This window comes from Gossypium hirsutum, chromosome A13 (genome assembly GCF_007990345.1).
Source record: "Gossypium hirsutum isolate 1008001.06 chromosome A13, Gossypium_hirsutum_v2.1, whole genome shotgun sequence".
NCBI classification, from domain to species: domain Eukaryota; kingdom Viridiplantae; phylum Streptophyta; class Magnoliopsida; order Malvales; family Malvaceae; genus Gossypium; species Gossypium hirsutum.
In genome coordinates, this window is record NC_053436.1 from 59,423,764 (window position 1) to 59,438,125 (window position 14,362).

The following is a 14,362-nucleotide window of genomic DNA, read 5'->3' on the forward strand; positions in this document are numbered from 1 at the left end:
CTATTCTTCGTAAACTTTGTTTTTCCCTCGATCGCGACTTGAATCTCATTTCTCTTGATCTATAATGCCAAATTAATATTATTTAATACATACATTCATCAAAACAGCATTTAATACGAACTTTGGAAAAATTACATTTTTGCCCCTAAACTTTTGCATAATTACACTTTTGCCCCTAGGCTCGGGAATTAAACTTCATCCCTTATTCTTATGTTTTATGACATGCTGATCATTTTTCCCTTCTATGGCAACATCAAATTCACACTCTATCATGTACTTATGACTATTAGGTATTTTTACCAATTAAGCCCTTTTACTCGTTTTCGCTTAAAACTGAGTAGTACAAGTTGTCTAACATAATTTAAAACCTTATATTCTATCATAAAACACCAAAATACACAAATTTCACCTATGGGTATTTTTCCAAATATGAACCCTAGGTTGAATTATTGCTAGCATAAGCTTAATCGAGCTACCGGGATTCCAAAAACGTAAAGAACATTAAAAACGGGGCTTGGAATCACTTACTATGGAGCTTGGAAGCTTGAAACAAACCCTAACTATGGAGAACCCTTGAAAGTTCGGCCTAATGAAGAAGATGGACAAAAATTGGCTTTTAATTTTGTTTTTAATTCATTTTAATAACTAAATGACCAAAATGCCCTTACTACTAAACTTTCCAAAAATTCCATCCATGTCCAATTTTTGTCCATAGACTTAGAAATTGGTCAAATTGCTATTTAAGACCTCCTCATTAATATTCCAAAACAATTTCATACTAAAAACTCCTAGAATGCAAGTTTTGCAAATTATTCGATTTAGTCCCTAATTTCAATTTAAGCACTTTAGGCATAGGATTTCATCACGAAATTTTCACACAATCATGCAATCATATCATAAACATCAAAATAATTATAAAATAATTATTTCTATCTCATATTTTTGGTCACGAAACCACTATTCCGATTAGGCCCTAATTCGGGATATTACAGATTTAGTCCTTTTTTGCAATTAAACATGGAATCGCTAAAATTATTTCACCAAAATTTTTATGCACTCATATAATTATGCTATAACACATAAAATAACATTAGAAATAATTTCTCTGGCCCTAGAACAGTGGTTCCAAAACCACTATTCCGACTAGGCCTAAAATCCGGCTATTACAATTTTCCCACTTTAGGGATTTTCGTCCTCGAAAATCTTACTAGGAAAGTGGTTTGGTTTCTCACATAAACTTATCTTTCTTAAAATCATTGCTAAAGAACTCTTACTCTTCTGTGCCTTTAATACTTATCTCATTATTTTCTCATATTCGAATCATGAGCTATTCTTCGTTATACAATGCTTTCACTAAACCTTAACCTCTATTAGAGTGTTCATGCACTCAAAGTCTGATCCATACCATCATGCTACTTATACACTCTTACTTGAATCATTCTGAATTTGAGTAGTGAAACTAGTCTGTTCATCTTGGTCTTATGCTCTCTAATTTCACACAGTCCAATAAATGGGGACTAGTATTCCAAGAAATCCGACAATCATAATGACGTGAAGTCCTATTAATCTCATGAGCGAGAATTCAGTACATACAAGCATGATTTACATATCTCATCAAACATTTAACAATAAGCTACATCACATTTTTTCTCTTTCTAAGATGGGAATAATTCTGATAAGACCTCGAGAATAATCCTTTCTCATTTCTATTCTAATATCAGCACTGGAGAAGATAGCTCTAGTAAAACATGATGCTCAGCTCTAACCCCGTTAACAACTCAAATATTACTGTGGTACCGGATGCTCTAAGCTATCACATTATCTTATTGTCTTAAAACATATCACAATTTATATAACAGTGCATCACCGAAAATTAAGAAATCTCTACCCGATTACAGACTAGACCGGTTCAAATGCTTCAATAAATAATATTCTCATCTGTCTAAGTTTTGCTAACATGGAATAACCCATTCGACTTTCATAAGACAAAAATTTTATCATACAATCATTCAGAATTCACTCCTCATGCTAATCAAAGACCATTTCACTTGCATTAGATCAAATAACCAATATATCTCAGTTGAAGACACTAACTTTGATTAATTTACTTGAGAATAGAGATATATCATACCAATTTAAATTTGAAATTTGACCACTTATGCCTTTGTCAAAGCCAAATCCTTATACGAGAATTAGAGAAATCCCAAGATACGATACTATATCGGAAGACTGTAAACAAACTCTTAAGGAAATATGAAAGACCTCGATAATTTCTTAGAGAGAAAAAGTCCAGAAGAAAACATCATTTCATCCCACTGGAATCAAATGCAACAATTAAAGGAAACAGAATCATAGCATCATATGCATTTTCTCATAAGTTCCCACCAGACAGAATATAATAGAATACCAGAGAGAAGTAGAGCAAAACATATTATAAACTGGTTAGACTGACAATGCCTTCGTCTGACATTTAGATTAGATAGCATACTCTTATAACAAGAATTTCATTAAAAGATAGATAGCTACTATAACACTTCCGAGAACAATGATCTCTTAAAATATATCAAGAGAGACAGTCATCATCTGCTCACTATGATTTCCATACTCAGACATCTCATGTTTCAAATATTATCCCTCTAACTATTTTGGTCATCCCAAATCCCATATTATTACATTTTCTCAACCTCGTACCTGAGTAATTCGATTTACCAAAGTAAATTTCTTCTCTAACTATGATAGTGTATGATTCACATAATCTTTATGTCAACCTGATACCTTTCTAGCTGTGGCTTTAGTTATCAACTCACTCTCAATCTCTAATCATGTTTATATATATTTCTCTACTGAACTCTTTGGTTTTCACACTTGTGAGTTTATTTAGCGTAAATTTCATGAAATTACATTTTAAAATACCACTCTAGTGGGGGGTGAGGTCATAGGGCCTCCGACTCGACTCCCATATACATATACATGTAACAAAACTTTCATCATTATAGCAACATCATCAAAATCATATCATTCATTTTAGACAAACTGACATTCATATTCGTTTTATGCCAACTTTCCAGTTATCTCATTTAGCCAAGTACACTTATGCATGCACTCTATGAATCCTGAATAACTTTTCTCGTCACATTCACTTAATTAAACATATCAAGCACATCATATCATATGAGGGCCAACAAACATGGATGAATATACATTAGAATCAAAACTTTGATTTCGCACATCATCATATGCATGTTATTACAAACATGTAAATCAATCCGAGCAATTTAACACTTATACTCAGACTATGTGAATTTGCCAACCATATTCATTCAAATAGGTATACATGAACATTCATTCCATCTATATTTTTTATAAGTTATCTAAACACATGCTTTCGCCTGAGTAAATTGGCCATATACATCATAGAATCATCAACTAAACATAAATAAACTCATTACAATATAGTCCTTTATCTCATTTTAAGGAACCATTGCAATCCATCAAAATTTTAATGTCCAATCGGAACAATGTCATTTTATCCGTAGCATGATGTTATGAATCTTGTTCGTACCTTTCTGAGTTTCAACTCATCACCTCGACACTTCATTCAAATACTTTGGTATTACTTTCAACATAGTTGGGTGTAGTTTGGTTGGAGACTACTTTTGTCTGAGCAAGATAGTTCTCATTCGCGTCGGGAGACATGTAACACCCTTTACCTGTACCCGAGACTGGGACAAAATACGACGCATTATTGGACACATACTCGGACATTTTGGAAAGAAGTGTTATAAAATTTCATTTCCAAATTCTAACCAATTAAACAAAATCATATTGTCCCTATTATGGGCCTACAGGGCCCAAACCGTACAGTATTAGCGGTTAGGGACTAAACTGGGAACTACAGAAAATTTTATTAAAATGCCTAGGGTTATGCCTCAAATGTCAGAGTGGAGGCAAAGCACATGCTCGTGTGCTTGGGGACACGCTCGTGCCCCTCACCTGTGTTGAATTATTTGATTTATTTTCCATTTCGAACCTACAGGTGTTTTCACACGGCCAAGCACACGCCCATGTCCCTCACACGGCCTAGACACACTAGTGTCATCGTCCGTGTCCTAAAACCCAAACATTCTATTTATGACATCATCACTCATTTGGGGGTACGCGGCCAAGGCACACACCCGTGTGCTAGCCTATGTCCTCCACATAGTTGAGACACACGATTGTGTCTTTGCCCATGTGTTTACTACCATGCATGCTAACCTAAAATTTTAGGTGGAGGGGACACACGACATACAACACGCCCATGGGGATTGACCGTGTGTCACACACGGCCTAGACACATGCCTGTGTGTCTACCCGTGTGGACCTTTTTGGAGGCTACTTTCCAAGCTAATGGTCACCCTCAACATCCATACACATTTATAAACTTCAATGGTATTTAACATGGCTTAAATAGGTCCATAAACCAAATTGGCATAGTCTTTTGGATGTTAACCTCATCTCATTGGTTTAGCACATGCTAAGTTATCCTTTTTGTATTAAGGATTACCAGCCCAATAATCACATTTTATACTTGGCTCGTTTTATAACTCATTTCTAGTTATGACCTAACCATCTCCAAATGATTCAGCCACATTACACATATCCATTCATGGTGTAACACATTTGGCATCCACAAGAAACATTCACACATAACCATGCACATTTAGTAGGTTTATAAACTTCATCAAAATGAGTCATGGCCATATACAAAATGATGTAAGCATATCATTTAGGGCCTTACATTGGCTAGCCAAATGACACATATAACAAAATAACCAAAAATCCTATACATGCCATTATAACAAAATAAAAGTTTCTATATACCAAAGTAAGACAAGTTGATAGTGTTGACAAAGCTCCGACCGTCTTCCAACCTTCGCGAGTCCTCGAGCTCTGAAAAATAAGGGAAAAGAAATAGGGGTAAGCATCTACATGCTTAGTAAGTCTGGATAAATGGAAAGTAAACTTATCGGATAATTAACATACAACCATATTAGGCAATAATTCCAACAAGTATGAATTAGTTTCCCTATCACATGAACTCGATCATCAAATTAGTCTCATAACAATGCATCATGTCATTAGTCTTGGATGAGCTCATCAATTAAATATTTTCATTCTCTATTTCTCATGTTAATCCCGTTGAATTTCTCGAAAATCTCGATGGATAGCCCAATTATTGTCAAGTCATATGATAAACCGTAAATTATACATATTTTTACCCCCGTGTTTAATGCATTTTATGGATGATTTCTCATTAGAATTGCTGAATCCGATGCTCCTAATGCTTTAATTCCATGTTTTACACTTAGAAGAGCATAGGAGAGCCAAAGGAGCCAAAAACGAGCCAAAAGGGACAAAACGGACCAAATTGAGAAGATGACACGGCCTAAGCCTTGCCACACGGGTAGCTCACACGCCCGCGTCTTTCGAGGGTGTCGCCAAGGCTTTCACGATTCACACGACCTGGCCATTGACCCACACGGATCGAAAACGGCCGTGGCACACGGGTGTGTCCCTGTTGAGCCCAAATTAAGTCCAAATTCAGAAAAGGCCATTTTTGAGGGCTTCTAGGAATTCCAAAGCCTATAAATACCCCCTAGAAGAGGAGAAAAGTGGGAGACAAAGAATAGGGGTAAGGAATTACCCCAAGGAAGTCGATTGATCCATCTCAAAAGCCGGATTCATCATCAAGACTGAAGATCTCTCCTCAATTTCCCTGTAGGAGTTTTGGGTTTTCTTTAGGTTTTGTATTCTTTATTCTTCTGAGATGTTTTCTTATTTAGTTATGAACTAAGTCCCCCAAATACCTAAGGGGAATGAAACCTAAGACAAATTTTGTTATTATTTTCTGAATCGTATGATAAATATTTAACTTGCTCTTAATTATGTGTTCTTAATTCTTGTTTTGATATCCCAATATACTGATTCAAGACATGCTCTTATTCAGAGGAGGAATAGACCCTGTCTTAGAGTACATTTGTCATAATTAAGCGGAGTTGATTACGCGCCTAGAAATAGGGTGACAAGATTTTGCCGGATTAGGGTGAAACCTAATAAGGGGATCCATAGATCGAGTTAATGCAACCCTAGAGTGTTAATTAGAGAAAAGTCTCAGTTATTCAATCTAGGGATTAGACGTTATTAGTCTTGAATAGGGATAATAACATAACTTAGGGATCTCTACAGAACAAGTTGAATGAATAAATCATCCGAATCGGAGCCAGAATAACAAGTAAAGTCTAGGTGAATTTTTCCTTAGCTATTGTCTCAAGTCAATTGATTTTCCAAAAAGCAATTCCCCAATTCTTTTCTCTGTGCGTTCTTAGTTTAAATAATTAGTTAATTAAAACAAACCCTTTTATTCTTAGGCTAGATAATAAAAAGACAGTCATTACTAGTACTTTTGGTTCCCTTGGGTACGATATCCCGGTCTTGCCATTACTATACTATTGTTCGATAGGTGCGCTTGCCTTTTCGTCGTGATAATAGTTAGTCTAGGTTTGATCTTCATTATAAATATTTATTACTTGTTACGAATCACGCGATCAAGTTTTTGGCGCCGTTGCCGGGGAACTAAAATATTAGGAACACTCAATTTTTATTACTCTAGCCATTTATTTTTCTTGCAATTTAATTTAATTTAATTATTAATTATTAATTTACTTTTTTCTTCTCTTGGCAGGTTTTCATAGTTTATGACTAAAAGAAATCCGTCGGGACCATTACTTTTTGAAGAAAAAATCGATCGCACAATTCGTAGAAACCAAAGAGAACTAAGGCATAGGTTAAGATACACAGAGAACGAGCAAGAAGACGATACTCAACCCCCAACCGAAGAGATGGCTGAAAACCAAGGCAATCGGCTATGTGACAGCCCTAATTCGACCCTAGTCGGAATGTGGTTTCGGGACCATAAAACTGAGTCATAAAATTTAGTTAAAATTTTATTTGCATATCTTATATGTGTGATAGTACTTGTACAAAAATTTGATGTTTTAATTTTATATTAGGAATGTGAATTTTGCTTGAAAGGATCTAGTTGAAAGACTTGGAAAATTATGATAGGTAAATAAGTAAGGACCAAATAGTATTAAAGTGGGAAAGTGTTGTCCTTGCATGTCAAATTAGCCAAACTAAAGCATAGTGGCCGGCCATGCTATGGGTGGAAACATGTCTCCAACATGTTATGCTAGTGATGTATGTTAAGAAAAATAAAATAATGAGCATGGTGATTAAATAATGAAAGGAAGGGTGATGAAAAAAAAAATATGGTCTCATCCATACCCCCTTGTTGCCGTGAATTGAAGAAAGAAAACAAAAAAAAAGTGTTCATTCTTGAACATCCTTGGCCGAATAGAGGAAAGAAAGGAAGGGGAAAAGCTTGAGAAAATCGGCTATGGTGGTTTGCTAGACTAAGCTCAAGAACCTAAAGGAGAGGCGTCCAACAAGGGGAAATCGAAGGTCATCGAGTAGCCGACTCGGAATTATTTTACCCAACATAAAGTAAGTCATTAAGCATATAGTTGGTATTAATTCAAATGGTCATAACGTTTATGTAATGATGCTGAATGGAATGAATAAATATATATATATGCATGTACGTATGTGATGATGAAAGTGTTGAATGAAAAGAAAAGAGGTGAGATGTATTGAGTTGTTGATCTCGGCACTAAATGTGCGGGTATAAACATTTATGACCATGAGATTGGCGCTACGTGTGCGGGTTTAAATTGTGCAGCACTAAGTGTGCGAATTGACTATGTAGCACTAAGTGTGCGAGTTTGACTATGTAGCACTAAGTGTGCGAGTTTGACTATGTAGCACTAAGTGTGCGAGTTGACTATGTAGCACTAAGTGTGCGAGTTTGATTATGTAGCACTAAGTGTGCGAGTTGATTATATAGCACTGAGTGTGCGGACTTAATATATATTCTTGAATCATTATGGACACTAAGTGTGCGACGCTATTGAGTCGATCACGGACAGCGGATCGGGTAAGTATCTTGAGCTCATGGCTAATAGGTGCTATGTCTATATTTGGAGTTGAGCTTGGTAAGTTTGAACCCATGTGACGAATATACTTGAAGTCACGTACATAAGATTTATCGTGGAATGGGTGAAAGGCCGTTTAGTTGTATGATTGTAACGAAAATAAAATGATTTATGAAAATGCCTCGAATATCCTATTGATGAGTATATGGAATGTGGATGCATGATTTGGTATGAGATTGAACCGATAGGTCGGAGGAACTATGGTATGGTTCGGTATGGATGGAGTAACTAGCCTCGTTCCATTTTGTTTCCTCTTGTGATAATGTTATTAATGGATGGTAGTGTATTGCTTATGACTTACTGAGTTATAAACTCACTCGGTGTTTCCTTGTCACCTATTCTAGGTTTCTTGGACTCGTCTCTTTTTGCGTGGTCGGGCCGTCATCGAAGTCATCACACCGGATAGCGAGTTTTGGTACTTTCTTCTTAGTTGGCTTAGGAGAACATTTCGGCATGTATAGGCTATTATGTTGTGTTTGAACTTTGGTATGTAATCTTTTAGCCATGCGAAAATGGCATAAATGTTCGGTTGGGTTTGGATTCATAACGTTAGGTCGCAAATCTTGATAATTCGACCTTTTTATGCCATACGTCATGGTTGATTATTTTGGTGTTAAAATTCATGATATGGCAATAGTGTAGTAGGGGGAAGTTTGACAATGATTAGCCTTTGGCATGGTTAGTCATGATCATAATTTGTGATATGCATGATGAATTATTAGTTAGATCAAGGAGTAAACACGAAGTGGGCATAGTTGCTTTCGTAACAGATGCTGGCAGCAGCAGTGACATGAGATTGAAAAATCACTAAAATAGTAGAAGTGGAATTAATTGATGAATAAATTATGTAATCGAAGTTCGATGAGTCTATTTTCATATAGAAGTAACGAAAGGATCATATGGACAGTATGTTAAGAGATAATCAGGTTCTCGTGGGACAGGGCCAGAACGGTTTCTGGATTCCCTGCTCCGACTTTGGAAATTCATTATAAATTAACCAGAGATAATTAGGAGTCATACCATATATGTATAGATTCCTCTCTGAGTCTAGTTTCTATAGAAACAAACGGCATCAGTATGGAAGTTCTGTACAGGGAGATATCCAGGTCGTAATGCACAAAGGTCAGTGTAGTCGACCCCAGTAACATGGGAGACTTTGACTAATAAACTGTACTAATTGGCCAAACCAAAAATTCTAGAAAAAAATATGTAGATGGCAATATGAGTCTAGTTTCAGGGAAAATTCACGGAACTGGATTTTGAGTTCCAGAACTCAAGATATGATTTTTAAAGAGACTAGTACGCAGATTGACAGCTTGTCTGGAAAAATTTTAATAAGTGGTTTGAAGTCTGTTAACACCTCGTGTTCGACTCCGGTGACGGCCTCGGGTTCGGGGTGTTACACTTGATTGGTATCAGAGCCATGGTTTAGTCGGTTCTAGGACTACCATAGCGCGTATGAGTCTAGCTATACATGCCTTAATGTTAATGTTTAAATGTGTGATGACTTCTGACGGTTAAAATGTTTTTGTTTTGATTAGTAAATAGACCCCGGTGTAGAAGGAACCTTAGCGGATGACGTTGAGAGCGTAGCGGCTGCTCCTGCACAAGGGACGCCGCTTGTTGAACCTCAGTCATCTGCGAATAATCAAGGTGAGGGGGCTAAACAAGCCTTCTTTACCATGATGAATGAATGGGTCGCGCAGTATGCCCGAACCAATCCGGCTGTCCAACAATTCCCGAATTTGAATAATCCACCCCCGGAGCCAGTAATGCCATCAGTTACTGATCCTGTGAGGCTGAGTAAGCCACCTGTAGACTTGATTAGGAAGCGCGGGGCTGAGGAGTTCAGGGCCATAGTTACTGATGATACTGAAAGGGCCGAGTTCTGGCTTGATAACACCATTCGGGTGTTTGATGAACTGTCATGCACACCCGATGAATGTCTAAAGTGTGCTATATCCTTGTTGCGGGACTCAGCCTACTATTGGTGGAGGACCCTGATTTCCATAGTCCCAAACGAACGAGTAACTTGGGACTTCTTTCAGACGGAATTTCGAAAGAAATATATTAGTCAACGGTTCATTGATCAAAAGCGTAAGGAATTCTTGGAACTCAAGCAAGGCCGTATGACAGTATCTGAATACGAACATGAATTCATAAGACTCAGTAGGTATGCCCGGGAGTGTGTAGCTGATGAGGTTGCTATGTGCAAAAGATTCGAAGAAGGATTGAATGAGGATTTAAAGCTACTAATGGGTATTTTGGAAATAAAAGAATTCGTAACACTAGTCGAACGAGCCTGCAAGGCGGAAGAACTTGGAAAGGAGAAGAAGAAGGCTGAATTTGAAGCTAGAGACTACCGTAAAAGATCGACGGGTAAAGCCCCGTTCTCAGCCGTAAAGAAGTTCAGGGAGGACACTAATAAGTCGAGGACGACTGCGGGAATTTCCATCAGAGCAAGACCATCGACGGACTCCCGAGCTACTTCGGTAGCTAGTGTGGGCAATAATCGTCTAGAGAAACCTGAATGTCCCCAATGTGGAAGACGACACATAGGTGAATGTTGGGGTAAGTCTATTAATAGGGCCTGTTACGGATGCGGTTCGAAGGACCACTTCATTAGAGATTGCACGGAGCTTGATGAGAAGAATAAGATTCAAGGTGCAAGACCTAGTGGAGTGACAACTAGAGGTAGACCACCGAGAATTTTAGGAGGTACGGGTGGTAGTCAGAGAGGGGCCTCTGATACGGCTGTTCGAGCCGAGAACCGCACTCCTGCTAGAGCATATGCCATCCGCGCACGAGAGGAGGCATCCTCCCCTGACGTCATCACTGGTACCTTCACTCTCTTTGATACTAATGTGATTGCATTGATTGACCCTGGCTCTACTCATTCATATGTATGTGAAACCTTAGCATCCAGTAAGACTCTACCTGTTGAGTCTACTGAGTTCGTAATTCGAGTGTCAAATCCCTTGGGTCATTACGTGCTTGTCGACAAAGTGTGTAAGAGATGTCCCTAGTAATTCGAGGTTCTTGTTTTCCGGCGGACTTGATGCTTTTGCCGTTTGATGAATTTGATGTTATTCTTGGTTTGGATTGGCTGACCGCGCATGATGCGGTTGTAAATTGCAAAAGCAAGACTATTGATTTGAGGTGCGCAAATAACGAGGTAATCCGAGTTGAGTCTACGGATTTGAAGGGGTTGCCAGCTGTAATATCAGCAATGTTGGCCCAGAAATATGCAAGAAAAGGGTGCGAAGCATACCTTGCGTATGTACTTGATGATAAAGAATTAGAAAAGAAACCCGAATCTGTGCGGGTGGTTTGTGAATACCCGGATGTTTTTCCTGAAGAATTGCCGGTTTGCCACCTATTCGGGAGATAGAGTTTGGTATTGAGCTTGTACCTGGAACTGCGCCAATTTCGATAGCTCCGTATCGTATGGCACTAACCGAGTTAAAAGAGTTGAAAGCTCAGTTGCAAGAATTGACGGATAGGGGTTTCGCTCGACCAAGTTTCTCACCTTGGGGTGCACCAGTATTGTTTGTGAAAAAGAAGGACGGAACCATGAGGTTGTGCATTGACTATCGTCAACTGAATAAAGTGACGATAAAGAACAAATATCCGTTGCCGCGCATCGATGATTTGTTCGACCAACTGAAGGGAGCCACAGTGTTCTCGAAAATAGATTTGAGATCGGGCTATTATCAGTTACGAATTCGAGATTCGGACATACCCAAAACTGCCTTCAGAACGAGATATGGTCACTACGAATTCTTAGTGATGCCATTTGGGCTCACTAATGCCCCTGCGGTATTTATGGATTTGATGAATCGGATCTTCAGACCATATTTGGATCGGTTCGTAGTTGTGTTCATTGATGACATCTTGGTCTATTCAAGAGATGAGACTGAACATGCTGAACACCTGAGATTAGTGTTGCAAATTTTGCGGGATAAGCAGTTATATGCTAAGTTCAGTAAGTGTGAGTTCTGGTTAAGAGAGGTTAGCTTCTTGGGTCATGTGGTATCCGCATCGGGTATTCGAGTTGACCCGAACAAAATCTCAGCCATACTTAACTGGAAACCTCCGAGAAATATTACTGAGGTTCGGAGCTTTTTGGGGCTCGCCGGTTATTACCGACGATTTGTCAAAGGTTTCTCGATGATAGCCACACCAATGACGAAGCTACTTCAAAAGGATGTTAAGTTCGAATGGACGGAGAAATATCAGAAAAGTTTCGATCAACTGAAAACTTATTTGACTGAAGCTCTAATTTTAGTGCAACCTGAATCAGGCAAAGAGTTTGTCATTTATAGTGACGCATCCCTACTCGGGTTGGGTTGCGTATTGATGCAAGAAGGTCGAGTTGTGGCCTATGCGTCGAGACAATTGAAGCCACACGAGAGAAATTATCCGACCCATGATCTCGAACTAGCTGCCATCGTATTTGCTTTGAAAATATGGCGACATTATTTGTTTGGTGAGAAGTGCCATGTATTTTCGGATCACAGAAGTCTCAAATATTTGATGACTCAAAGAGACTTAAATCTGCGACAAAGACGTTGGCTTGAGTTGTTGAAAGATTACGAACTTGTCATTGATTACCACCCGGGAAAGGCTAATGTGGTTGCGGACGCCTTAAGCCGAAAATCGCTGTTTGCTTTACGAGCGATGAATGTGCACTTGTCTGTTCTACCCGACAATGTGTTAGTAGCTGAATTAAAAGCCAAACCGTTGTTGATTCATCAAATTCGTAAAGCCCAGAAAGTTGATGATGAATTGGTTGCAAAACGGGCTGAGTGTGTTCTGAACAAGGAATCGGAGTTTGAATGGATGATGATGATTGTTTGAGGTTTAGAAGTCGTTTGTGTGTTCCAAGGAATTCGGAACTTATTTCGATGATTTTGAATGAGGCTCATAGTGGCCGAATGTCTATCCACCCGGGTAGTACTAAAATGTACAACGATCTGAAACGTCAATTTTGGTGGCCGGGCATGAAACGAGACATTTCGGAATTTGTTTTAAGGTGTTTAATATGTTAACAAGTGAAAGCGGAACATCAAGTGCCTTCGGGATTACTTCAGCCAATCATGATACCTGAATGGAAATGGGATCGAGTCACGATGGATTTTGTATCTGGGTTACCATTGTCGACGAGTAAGAAAGTTGCGATTTGGGTTGTTGTCGATAGACTGACTAAGTCGGCTCACTTTATCCCTGTATGTACGGATTTTTCATTGGATAAACTAGCCGAATTGTATGTTTCTCAGATTGTGAGATTACATGGAGTACCTATTTTTATCGTGTCGGATAGAGATCCGAGATTCACCTCGCGATTTTGGAAGAAATTGCAAGAAGCTTTGGGTACCAAGCTGCATTTTAGCACCGCTTTTCATCCCCAAACCGATGGTCAATCCGAGCGGATAATTCAGATACTCGACGATATGCTGAGATGCTGCATCCTTGAGTTTAGTGGTTCATGGGAACGGTATGTACCTTTGATTTACAACAATAGTTTTCAATCAAGTATTAAGATGGCACCTTACGAGGCTTTGTACGGTCGTAAATGCCGTACACCATTGTTTTGGACCGAGCTCGGTGAAAGTAAAGTTTTCGGAGTTGATTTGATTAAAGATGCCGAACAGAAAGTAAAGGTAATCCGCGAGAGTCTGAAGGCAGCCACAGATCGTCAGAAATCGTATGCGGATCTGAAACGGAAGGACAGTGAATATCAGGTTGGGGATAAAGTGTTCCTTAAAGTTTTGCCTTGGAAAAAGGTACTTAGGTTTGGCCGTAAGGGCAAGTTGAGCCCGAGATTCATTGGGCCGTACGAAATCTCCGAACGAGTGGGGCCAGTTGCGTATAGATTGATTTTGCCCCCTGAGCTTGAAAAGATTCACGATGTCTTTCATGTTTCGATGCTTCGACGCTATCGATCTGATCCATCGCATATAATTAGCCCATAAGAGGTTGAAATTCAAGCCGATATGAGTTATGAAGAAGAACCGATACGTATCCTAGCTCGTGAAGTGAAGGAGTTGCGAAACAAAAGGGTTCCGTTAGTGAAGGTGTTATGGCTCAAACATGGGATCGAGGAAGCTACTTGGGAAACTGAGAGCTCGACGAAAGAACGATACCCAAACCTATTTACCGGTAAGATTTTCGGGGACGAAAATTTCTTAAGTGGGGGAGAGTTGTGACAGCCCTAATTCGACCCTAGTCGGAATGTGGTTTCGGGACCACAAAACCGAGTCATAAAA